This window comes from Geospiza fortis, unplaced genomic scaffold (assembly GCF_000277835.1).
Source record: "Geospiza fortis unplaced genomic scaffold, GeoFor_1.0 scaffold398, whole genome shotgun sequence".
Lineage (NCBI taxonomy): Eukaryota > Metazoa > Chordata > Aves > Passeriformes > Thraupidae > Geospiza > Geospiza fortis.
In genome coordinates, this window is record NW_005054517.1 from 596,786 (window position 1) to 609,748 (window position 12,963).

The following is a 12,963-nucleotide window of genomic DNA, read 5'->3' on the forward strand; positions in this document are numbered from 1 at the left end:
TCTGGATTGGCAGAGGGATAAAATAGACAACTGCCCCTGGAAGGATATGAATTTCAATTTTATTAATTTTGCCCCAAAGGCTCAAATTTAATTTGTCCCTGCGTTCCCCCTCACTTCATACTGAAGCTCCAATGAAGGGTCGGGATTTAATTTCATCAAATTAAGGTTAGAATAGTTATCCCAGATTCTGGACTGTATTAACCAGCCATTGAAAATTCCGCTCTGAACTGTGCAGCACTGGAAACTAAAGCTGCAGCCACAAAATTAACCCTGTAAACTTCAGTCCTTGTAAAGGCTGACTGGTTCCTTATCCTTTATTTCAGTTTGGCAGCCTGGTTCCCTTGTAAACATGTGGGATGTTGGGCCTTCCTCTTCCCTGATGTCTCCATGGCAGAAGTGACCTTGTGTGGAGACTTTCAAAGCTTCTGACTCCTAACACATTTTGTCCTTAATTCAATAAAGTATCAACAAGACAGGCTGACCTCATTACACTGTTTAACATTCAATGGTGCGTCATTAACCATCTTCAGCAAGAATAATCATCAGCAGCAAGAATAAACCACATTCTTTAGGTACCTTTTTTTTTGTTAAGGAAGGAATTTTTTGTATCAGATAGAATCATAGGATCATTATGGTTGGAAAAGACCTATGAGATCATCGAATCCAACCTTTGGCCCATCACCAGTGCCTCAACTAAGCCACAGCATTAATGCCACACCCAGTCATTTCTTGAACACCTCCAGGGAGTGTTAAAAGTGCTCTGTTGAAATGGAAATTCTGGATTTAGTCTGATCAATTAAATTAATTCGGTCAATTTGTTATCAAAATGTGCTGGCAGTGTTGTGAGAATGATGTTATAAAAATAAGAGTACCTATCAGGAGGCTATGATGTCATATTATTTGTCATAACATTTTATATAATTTGGATATAAAGAGAATAATAATTTGTGTGTTATTAAAATATTTTAATTAATATCTTTCTGATAGTCCTCATTTTATCGTCATGGTAATGGTCAGGTTTTAATCTTTTTTATGCCACTTCAAAACTCAGAAATTCTTTATCTCCGGTTCTTTTAATGCTGGAGGTACTAAAATCCAAGTGAAAGACAGAAAGTGGGTTATCAGTTTGCCAGAGGCCACATTTCATGGTAAGTTTTGAAGATATTTGTTGGTTCTTTTAGGTGTCAAATGTGATGTTCCACTTAAAGCACAAAGTTACTTTCTGTCCATTACAGTTGAAAATGGAAATGAAAAAGTGGTTTTCTATTCCTGTCGTGAGCCAGGACAAACCAAACAGGTCAAGACATAACGAGGTAGAAGAAAAGTGTGGAAAAGCTCAAAGAGATGATTTAGTGAGCCAGTGCAATGGGCTGCCTGGGAAAATTCCAGGGCTCTGCTGGGATATGGGCATGACCAGGATGGAGCATCTGCTGTTTCCTAGAGGGAACTTTCCTACGTGCACAAGGCTTTATCAGCAATGACCCAGATGATGGCACACCTCAACGCTCATAATGAAAGTTTTTTCTTTGGGAAGGGCAAAAAAAAGGGGAACTTTTAACAAGTTAATGGATAAGGGAAGCAGGACAAAATATGGAATGATTGTCAAGCAACTCATTCTTCTCATGGAAACACACCATAACAACAGTATGGCAGATGCTGCATCATGAGCAGCACAGAAAACACAGCACAATAACAAAAAAGAGAAAAATATTTCCACAGAGACTTTGAAATAACTTTGCCATAAAAATAATTGACAGAAGTTACCAGAGCTGGAAGCCAAAGGCAGATTGCAGAATAGCAAATGACAGGCCCTCAGCATAAGGAAGGCTGAACCTCATGGTGGAGCAGACAAAGCCTCAGGGTCTCTTCTAGATTCATATTCCAGGATAGAAAAACTCACATTGTTTAATTTTCCCCAATTTAAACACAGTTATGGATTTTTAAAGGGTGTTTAACATTTTATACATTAAAGTCCAGTTAATTTAAAGAACTGTTACAACCCAAACTGGGCTCAACATTTCTCAGGACCACAGTAATTTTAGCAGCTTAGAAGTTTCCCCAAGGCTATGGAGCTGCTGTCAACTGGATCACAGGGTCCTGGGACAAGAGAAAAATAGGAAGAACTGGGATGTGAAAGCTCCTGGTTGAGATCGAGACATGAAGATCACTTACCAATTACTATCGTGGGAAAAACAGATTCAACTCAGGCAAATAATCAATTAAATTTTCTATTCCATAATAATAATTATTGAATTGTACATTAATGAATGATGTTATTTAATTTATATAATGTATTTAATTATTAATTATCTAATTATGAATTAAAATAGATTTTGGTAGTAATGAGGACAAAATTAAAAGAGCACCTTCCCCACACCCCTTCAGCAAGGCTCAACTTCAGTTGAGCCCCTCCTTCTTTCCTTCTTTTCTTATCTTGGTACCCACAGAGCTGTTTCCCACACTGCCCCTTCCTTCCCACTTTTTCCTCTTCCTGGATGGGATTTTTGTGGGAATGTGTACCTGTTAACCAAAAAAATTACAAACAGTAGGTGTAGGCTGGCAGTGTAAGAGCAAGTTGTGAGAGAACAGATCTCATTTTCCATTTAACTTTTAAATATTCAGGTCAGACATGCAGCTAATTTATAGTTGATGGCCGTATACAACTGATATATACAAGAAGACATATGCAATTGCTCATTTATTACTGAGAACCTTTGGTGGGAGAAGTAATGAATAAATTAAACTCAAGCTTTGCTGATGATGTAATTTGGATTTCCTGCTCACATATGCACTGTGTTGGTGAAAAATGGGCACATACTTTGATGACCTCAAAATTAATGATTTGTTTAATCTGCCTTCTAGTGCCAGCTGGTCATTTTTGTTTTTAATTTGAATGGAGGGGTATTCCTCACCTAGACTACTGCACATAGTAAGCAGAAATGTTGGGATTAAACAAAGACTGGGGAGTCTGGAATAGCACAGTTCTCCTTGGCTTACATCTCCATGATTGCTTTCAAAAAAAAAGAAAAAAGTTATATAATGCTGCATATTTTCTTGGGTTAGGGCTTGGTCTTTGTTTATGAAAGCTGTGATTGATGATTGCAAATACTTTGTGCGAGGACAATCAACAGAAGTATGGTGGAAAACAATTTTAAGCCAGTTGTACTGCGGGTGGAAAATTATAACGGCAAGCTGTCCAATTTCCAAAGTTGTACATTTTACAAAGACATCATTCTGCTATCAGATGAATAAACAATTGAGGCACACTTTCTGTGCCAAGAACTGAGCTTAAATTTTGTATTTCAGAAAATTTCTGCAGCAATAAGGAGAAATCATTCCTCCCTGTAGGCAGGAGAAGTGACTAAGGGGGACTGCAGGATTATCAATGAGAATTTTGTCTTGGTTTAAAATTAAAGAGGGTAGGTTTCAATTGGACAGAAGGAAGATTGGTGAGTGTGTGTGACACTGGAACTGGTTGCCAAGGGAAAATTTGGATACCCCATCCTTAGGAATATTCAGGGTCAATAAGGATGTGACTGGGAGAAACTTGGTCTAGTGGAAGGCACCCCTACCAAAAGGGATTTGTGAGCCTGGGTAGCTCTGTTCAGTCCCTGTCTCATCCCACATCTGCCATTCTTACAAATACAGGGCTTGTTTTTAGGGCTGGCTGTGTTCTGTCCTTACTGCAGGTTTGGGGGTCTGTGATTATTGTAGTGTTGGGATCTCTGCAGTGCCAGGATCTCTGTGACTTGAAAATGTTTATTTCAGCCAGAGAAACGCAGCTGGATTCAGTTTAACCCTCTGATAAATCATTCACTGGTAACATCAAGTTAATGGAATCACAATTTTATCTTTTGAGAGCTTTGAGACAGAGGCTGATCTGTGGTTTAAAAATCAAGTTATAGTTTCACACAAGAATTACTATATTGTGATATTATCTATCTAGAGCAACACAAATAAAATTGTTTAGCAAAACAATTCTGGCTTTGTGTTTTCATTCCTTTTGTTGTTTTCCTTCTAACAAAACTCCTGGAGGTTTTTCACTTCAAATCAGTGGGGCACCCAAGGGATCATTTTTCAGGGAAGATCACAGTGACTTAGATATGGAGCCTGGAATTTGGAGAGGCAAATGGTCAAAGTAAAGCTCAGAACTACTACAGAGAGAAAAAAAAAATAACCTTTCTCTAAATATGGAGTTGTACCTCTGGAATTGTAAGGAAGACCTGGCCAAGAGAGTAAAACCAAACCAGGGCAGGGGTATCAGCTTCTCCTTAGTCTCTCGCCCGCTTCAAACCTGTTTGTTCAGCAGCAATGAGTGGCCAAAGCCAACCCCAGGGATTTCACTGCAGACATTTTGGCCAAAGCCAATCCCAGGGATTTCACTCCAGACATTTTGGCCAAAGCCAACCCCAGGGATTTCACTGCAGACATTTTGGCCAAAGCCAATCCCAGGGATTTCACTCCAGACATTTTGGCCAAAGCCAGCCCCCGGGGCTTCACTGCAGACATCTCCTTTGGAGGACTTTGCCACTGCATCCAGCAATCATCCATGGCAAGGGATGAGCTGGGAACAAAATCAGTGCAGCCTTTATAGCACTTTTGCTTTCTTTGGGAAGAGGACTGGAGACCCTGAGGATACCTCCATGCAATCATGGAATATCCTGAGCTGGAAGAGACTCACCAGGATCCTGGAGCTCTGGCTTTTGGAGTTTTCTCACTGCAGATATCCAGGTACAGAAGATGAAAATTTTAGCTGGATGTTATACCAAAGGGGAAAAAAATCAGGGGAAAGAGAAGCTGGTTTTTGTCTCCCAGTCTCAATGGACACCCTCACGTTGTGCAGGGTGACACGTCCCCTGCTCACCAGGGAGGGGAGGAACACGTTCTTTCCCGTTATCTCTGTTTATTAAGCACTGTCCTATTTATCTTGCCTGACTTGTACAGGGAGAATCCTCATCTGAGACAGCAATATTAATAACTTGCCACGTTTTTTTCATGTTGCTTTGCAATAAAAGGCAGGAACATCATCTTAATTAGTCCTAGAAAGGGAAGAAATGCAAATACAAGACTGAACTTTAGACCACTGCAAACTCTCGTGTTGGATCTCTCACTGGCTTTCAAAACAGAACCAACAGCATAAACTGCTTTTGTAAAAACTATTTCCCTGCTTTATGATGTCTGGAAAAGCAGAGATACACATATCTTTTAGGAAATCTTTTCCTACACAATTTTGAGAGTCTATTTCTTAATTCAGAAATACAAAATTACAGGTACTTATCAGCATTATACAGCACAGAATATCCTATTCTATGCATTCTCTTATGGAGCAGTGTGAGTTTTTCAACTACCTCTCCTTCAAATTTGAAGTAATTTTGATAATAATATCTTCCTGGGAAAAAAAGCCCAAATGCTCAAAAATTTTCATTTGGAAAGAATATTTCCTTCATGTACCAGTACTTTCTTGTAACTCTATATCTTGTTTTTGAGAAACAGATCCATTTTATGAAAAGAAAAAGAAAAGGAAAATAATAATTTTGGTGGAAAAGTTCATAGGAGTCATTTTCAGATTTTAAAATTTTGACTCTGGAGAAGTATCAATGACAATTTTTTTCAAAAGAAATATCATTCTACTAGTCTAGGTAGTTTAAAAAGAAACCTGAGTTTTCAACTTTAAAATTACATCAATTTTTCAATGCCCTCAAGTTCTGTGCCCTCATTCACCTTTAATTTGGCTGAGATTTCTGAAGTCAGTGGCAATATTTCAGTGTAAGAAATTTATAGGATTTAGCTGTATGGGAACACTTATGAAGTTCCCATTCTTTGCTCTTTTGTGAAATGGCTGCATTGAGTTGATGCTCAGCCCAGAAAAGCAAGTTTGAGTCCACTTTCAAAGAGCCTGGACTGTGACAAATGAAAAGAGCTTCTCATAATAGCATCAGGTATGAAATAGAAAAGGTGAGGATTAAACAAAAAAGCTTTCAGACTATATCCCAATCAAAAAAAAAAAAAGAAAAAAGTTTATGCCCCTCCTAGTACCACAGAAAATTTTCAAAATGAAAAAAAAATGTTTGAGGCAAAACAGGAAAAAGTACAGTGATGTACAGCCCTAAGAGCTGTGGAATTCTCCCCTGACCTGTGGGCGCATTCCAGGATTGGCACAGACACAGCAGGAAGGGAAGGAGCTGGGAATCAGTTGCTCTGAGGAAGGCGCTTTTACTCTGCTCTGTCCTCCTCCTACCCACTACAGCTGACACTTACCCCTGGGAGGCAATTAATATTGCTATTAGATGTATTTCCAGGCTAATTATTTTCCTAGACAAATGTCAAGATTCCTGCCATACCCAACACAAAGCTTTTTTTTTGTCCTGAATTACATCTCGCAGTTTGCTAAAATGGCACTTTGGGGTTTGGGGGAAAGATTTTCAAAGGCACAAATGAGATGTGACTGCTACTCTAAATGCTTCTTTTTTATTCCTTTTCTTTTTTTAAAATGCTTTCGAAAAAGAACATTGTCGCTGCATACAATCAATTAGTTTTCACTCTGAGTTCAGTTAAATTAATCTGAACATCTAACAGACGTATTATTAGACATGTTCAAAATATCAATTTTTCATTAAGCAAGCAACAGACATATGAAAGATTAAAAAATTGAGATGCTTTTAATGATAAGAAAGTTAATCCTTCATTAAGGTTCTACTGATTTCTATTTCTTAGTGAATAACAATTCTATGCTTTGTCAAGGAAAGGTAAGTTGACCATACTACTTCCATAATTGCAAACTCCTGAAGACATTCCTATTTCCATTTTCTCTCTTCTGTGCTTCAGAAAATCATGTGGGTGATCTCTAAAGCTGAGAGCAGCCCTAAGGCAATGCACAGCAATCTAACCAGCCTGCTGTGGGTCCAGCAGAAACATGGGCTGGTTGTTCAGGACATTGCCCTGATTACCACAGGTAGGACCTTGAATGTCATCATAAGAGAAGAGGCTGATAATGAAGCAATTAAAAAAATAATAGATGGAGCTGGTCCATCCATTTTCCCAGAATCTAGTCACTAGTTGCATGAGAGAAGCAAAATTAGGCTTAGTTGTTTTTTCTTTCAATCCACTGTTATGGATTGGTCAGTTGCTTTTTGTCCTCTTTGAGCTTTCCTCTGTCCCAGGTAAAAGCCACAGTAGAGTAAAACTAACTCAAGCAAACAATCCTCACAGGTTTATTGAGATGACTGCAGAGACATCCGTGTAATTGCTGGATTTTTATGATGACATGGTTTAAAAGTTACAGTAATTCATTGCTCCCATTTGGAGCCAGCTGCTCCTCCTCAGGCCATAGACATTCTGAATTGTGCTCCTACAGAAACTGCACGGATGTGTTTGGTGTTACAAACCATCCCAAGCAGCCTGATCTCTCATGGCTGTGTTCACTGACATGGCAGATGGTTTGTTTTCCTTCAGGAATCAATGGGAATCCTTGGGGAGGGATAGGAGTTTATTTACGGCTTCATGGGAAACCATTCCAGTGTGGCAAGCAGGGCGCGGAACACAGGGATCTTTCACTGGAAAACTCAGCATAGGAATAGGAAGTGGCCTAAATTCACGCGGTCCTTTCCTCTTACAGCAAATGTGGGGCAATCTAGTCCTTGCTGTGTGAACCTGACCCAGCTGTAAAGAAAGAATAACTACTTTTCTCCAGTTACCATCACAGCTGTGGAACAAATGAACATCTCACTGTCCTGCATCTCCTGCAGAGCTGAGCTTCTCCTACTGTTGGTAACGTGATTTGAAAGTGAGAGTTGCTCACTGACAACCTTGCTTCACACAACCTTTATGTCTGGGTTGGTTAAACCCCTTTGGCATGGCCACAAGAAGGTTTAGTTCTGACCCAAACCTACTAAAATATTTCTGAGGTGTATTCTAGAGAGTGGACTGAAATCGCTCTTAAGGTACTAAAGCCTAGGTCAATAGAATTTTCTTATCCCTACCTCCAGAATCCAGACCTACATCAGTGCCAACTACAGCCAGTATTTTCTTGAAACTCCTCTGGAACTGCAATTTGTCATCCTTCAGCAATTTTATCTTCTGGCTCATGTGCAGAAGCAGTTTCTACAAGTTGGGAAAGTAAAGCTTTTGGCTGGGGAAGGTGCAACATGAGACACATCTGAATAGAACATGAGAAACAGCTCAGTCTGTAGAGTTGGAAATGATTGATAATTGTTTGGTTTAGCTGTAGTGGGATCCTGAAAAACAGACTTTTCAGAACTCTACTCTTAATCTAATGATACTGCTATGATGAATGTAGCCTCAGTACATTTCTGTGGAGAAAGAATAATCCTCAGTTGTGGGTAGAACTGCCCTGTTTTCCTCTAATTGAGTAAGACAAACAATCCCATGAGCTATGATGTCAACAGAGCTCTTTGTAATAAAAAAAGGTTTGGAGTGCTTAGAATCAAAAAAGTAGGACACTGTTAATTTAATTGCTGGGAGATAAGTTTGATCAAAGCTGAGGAATGTAGACTGCATCTTCAAATATAAGTAGCTTCATTTAGAAAATGGACTTAATAACAAGCGCATTCATTCATTGTTGGAGACTTGTGATTATTAATATTTGATCTAAAGAATGCCTTATATTTAAGGCTCTTCCATTATTTACATTTATTATCCAGTTCTCTCCTGCCATTTCATTCTGGCTTCACTATTGCTAAGAAATATGTAACCAGGATAATCACATTATCTCCCATCAGTGCTGCAATCTGCTTAACTGGAAAAGCCAAGCACAATATTGCAGTGCTGCTGCTGACAGGAGATTTAGCTAGGGCTGATTGTCCTCAGAGCAACTCACTCTCCTGACTTCCAAAGAAAGTCTGCTAAAACCTGGGAAGTTTGCTCTGCTCCAGAGGGCTGCAATTGAACTTCTGTTCCCAGCCAAAGAGGCAAATGGTCAGGGTAGCATGAGGAAACCAAAGTCCATTTCTGATGGATGAATCCATGTCTGGTGGTGATGGAATAATGGAATTATGTTTGGAGAAGACCTCTGAGATCATCAAGCCCAGCTGTCAATGTGGCACCACACCAGGATCACCACCAGACCATGTCCCCAAGTACCACATCCACATCTTCTGGACACTTCCAGGGACAGGGACTCTACCACCAGCCTATTCCATGAGAGATTTTGTCCTTATGGCCAACCTAAACCTCCTCTGGAGCAGCTTGAGGTCATTTTCTCCTGTCCCTTGCTCCCTGGGAGCAGAGCCTGGCCTGGCTCCAGCCTCCTGTCAGGGACTTGTGGAATTCACTCCTGAGCCATCTGCACACAGGATCACACAAGGGTCACACCCTGAAAATGAACAATCCCTCTCACCATGCATCATATTGTGCTCATGGTTTATTCTGGTTTGTGGTCTTGGGATTTTTTTAAAATTCATTTTTATTTTGAATTATTTTCATTGTGCAAAGAAGCATCACAATTTAGTAGTCCCATTCTGTGGGGTTTAAAAGTTCAGCATTTTTAAAGCAGTAAGTATATTTGGAAATGTTTCATGCCCTGCTTGGATATTTCAGCCTCATTCAAATCCTATCCTAATTATTGGAGAAAATATTTCTATATTTTATTTTTATAGAAATATTATTCTAATATTTCTATAAGAGGGGGCTTTTCATTTGATTGCCTTATGAATTTGGGTTAAAAGGTAATTATTTTCCTTTTTTTTTTTAAAGATACTTCTGTTTTGGATACTGCCTGGAACAATCAGAAAAACCTCACACTACAGCCAGAAAAATTCAGTCTAATATCAAACAGCTCCTTTTTCCCTAAGAATGTGCACACTGGGTAGGATACTAGAGTTGTGCTGAACAAACTTCCTGACCTTAAAGAGAAGACTGCTGTACCTCAGGGCCACCACAGCAACGAGAGCTGACATTTGGTTTGATGGGCTCCAGAAATTCCTCTGCTCAATTTGTGCTGTAGAGCCCTGGAGCCATTTTTTCCCTCAGCTCTGCAATACTTCATCTTTGTGGCAGCTTCTGAAGAAGCCCAGGTGGGGAAGGTGGGTTCAGAAGGAGTTTGGCAAAGACAACATCCATCTGTTGTAGATTTTGGAACTTGCTTGGCTTTTGCAATAACGACCTTTTTAATGTATTTTGCAGGAGGAAGAGGAGTCCCCAAAATTCAAATCATCTAATGAGAGAACAAAGAAATTTTTTGAGGAATGTTAGCTATATAGTCAGATCCATTCAACTTCATCTCCAGCAAGTTTTAGTGGTGTTAATGAGTGTTTTAAATAATTGTAGACAAATGAGCAGGTTTAAATTGGGATTGAGTTTATAACTAAAAGTTTCAGTCAACATCAAGCCCTGAGGAGGGTTCTCTCTCACGTCTCTACTTATGTTACTCAGGAGATGAATTCCACAAGCCAGAGAAAGAAACAGTCTCTTCTGAGAAACAAACATCTGCCCAGGAGAAAATAAAACTGCAGAAACCCTAGCTGATTCTTACATATGAGATTTAAATATCATTTTTGTGTTGCCACAGATAAATGACAGAAAAGTTTAAATATTGCTGTTAACCTGCCCTAGATCAATGCTGCAGATTGTCTCCAAGGCACTCAGAGCTTTGTAAGAAATTAAAAAGACAAAAGAACAAATTTGACTTTTTCCTCAGGTGTACCTGAAAATATAGAACAATGTTTAAAAACCCTAATGACAAGAAAAGCTAAAAAACCCCAAAAAACCAGCCAACCAAACAAAAAAAACCCTGATTTTTTTTGTAGTAGTCTTTATTCTTAGAACTAGGAAGTTCTGAAGACTTTCTGAAGCTTTTCTTGTTGCTGGAATGTTTATGGAGAGCAGAGGATTCCTTCTAAAAGTCATCCCATTTTCATGTGGCATTAGTAAAAGCTGCATGACTATGAAACACTCACTTGAAAATGAAAACATTTGGGGTTTTTTTTTGTGGGATGCATAGTCACCTACACAATATGATGACATTCACTTTGGTTTCATCAGACATTCAAGAAAAAAAACCTCACAAAAGTCTTTGAACTCATATTTTTGTGGTGCTGTCACACTTTTTTTCCCACACAGAGTGCTATTGCAATGGAGAGAAAAAAAAGGACATAAAAAGTCTGTCTTGGCTGTTGTCAGGGAGTTATCCCACCCTAACTGCAAAAATATGACACTAAAATAGCTTTAATAATTTGTGAAAATCCTGTGTGTAAGGACTGGGCCTCGTTTCTGACTCATGGAAGCATTTCCCTTATTACAGGAAATTATTTCCTCATTATAGGAAATTCCCTTATTACAGGAAATTATTGCTGTGCAATAGTCCTGCATTATGTTCCTCTTTTAGTCACAGTCCTTAAATCACCCTGGGCTTCTTCAACTCTCCTCTTGTCCCTTTTCTTGTCCACCCATGACCTCAACACTGTTTTCAATGACAGTTTTGAATAAATGATTTGTCTCTGATAAAACTGCAAAAGATAAGAACGAGACAAGTGGAAATGTTGAGGAGCACCACAGCCCCCAAATATTTTCTTCCCACCAATTAAAGGTCTGTACTGGACTTACGTGACAAGGTTGAGTATTACATTTTTTGGCTGTTTTTCTCTATGCTACTCTGTTATTAATTAGCAAAAATTAAATGATTATTCCCCAATTTGAACTGTTTTGCCTGTATGGTAATTGATGAATTATCTCCCTGTCATTATCTAGACTGACAAGGTTTTTTGTTCTATTTTCTTGTTGAGAAGGGAGAGTGAGACAGAGGCATGGAGAGCACCTGTAAATTCACCTCAGGTTATATTAACAAGTCAACTTTTATTCCTTAAAAAATTGCAAACTTTCAGCAGATAAAAGAAGAGTTCATTTAACTGAAAAGGCACAAGACTATTTGTGTTCAGTATCCTACCATGCAGAATATAACTGCTAAGTTTCAAAATCAAAATATTGACATATTTAAAACCATAATCAAGATTACTAAACCTGAGCAAATAAACAAACTAAATGACTGGAATTGTAATATCTGTGAAGGAATTGATACCTTTGGCCATAAAGGCAGCACAGGCTTTATACACCTATTATTTTAATTGTTGATGAAATAATTTCTGGAGATAAATAAAAATTATAATCCATTTCTAAGTAATATCTTTTGTTCCCAAAAATTCTATAAAATTCTAGGGGTGTCATGTGAAAAGAAGGATTAACTTCAAGAGAAATGTCCAGTGGAAACTGAGTATCTCTTGGTGTAAAATTATTCCTTTAGATTGGTGCTTGCAAATTTAATACGATGTTATGAGTGCCATGACAAAAAATGAAAGATTTTTTGGCTGTGTAATTCTATGTAATTTTGCACATTTCTCCCCTGAAATGTGAATTCCAAGTCTGGGGCAACATGGAATGTCCCAGGGTGAATTGTCCAGGAGCTCTTCAGTTCCTTACAACAAGCACAGCTTTGCTTTTCTACTTGGAACAGATTCCTGAGCTGAATTGCCTCTTTTTTTTTCTCTTTTTCTAAAATTTAAATTATTTTTAACTAGATGCACCTCATTACCTTTATTGTTGTCCATCCTCCCAGGGGGTGTCTGTGAAATAGGGAGTTTTTCAAAGCAGAAGGAACACAACACTTTGTAAGAATGCCACCACATTTCTTGACAAGCCAGGCTTTTCCATCTGGCCCAGGTTATTTCCAAGTTAGGGGAACTATTTGTCACAAACTGGGGATGGGGATCTCTGGTATTCCTCTGAAGACCTGTGATCCTAAAACTTTTTTGCAGGGCCAGAATTTGGACTCAATGATTCTCATGAATATCAACTCTGGATATCCTGTGACCTCCCACACAGCATCAGAAATCATCTGCAACCCCCTGAACTGGAGAAATAATTTATTTTCATTGGATTTTTTTTTTCTCAAAGGGCTTTAAGTTCCTCGAGCCCTCCTGGCTGTCAATAAGTAGCTAAATAATGAGTCAGAGC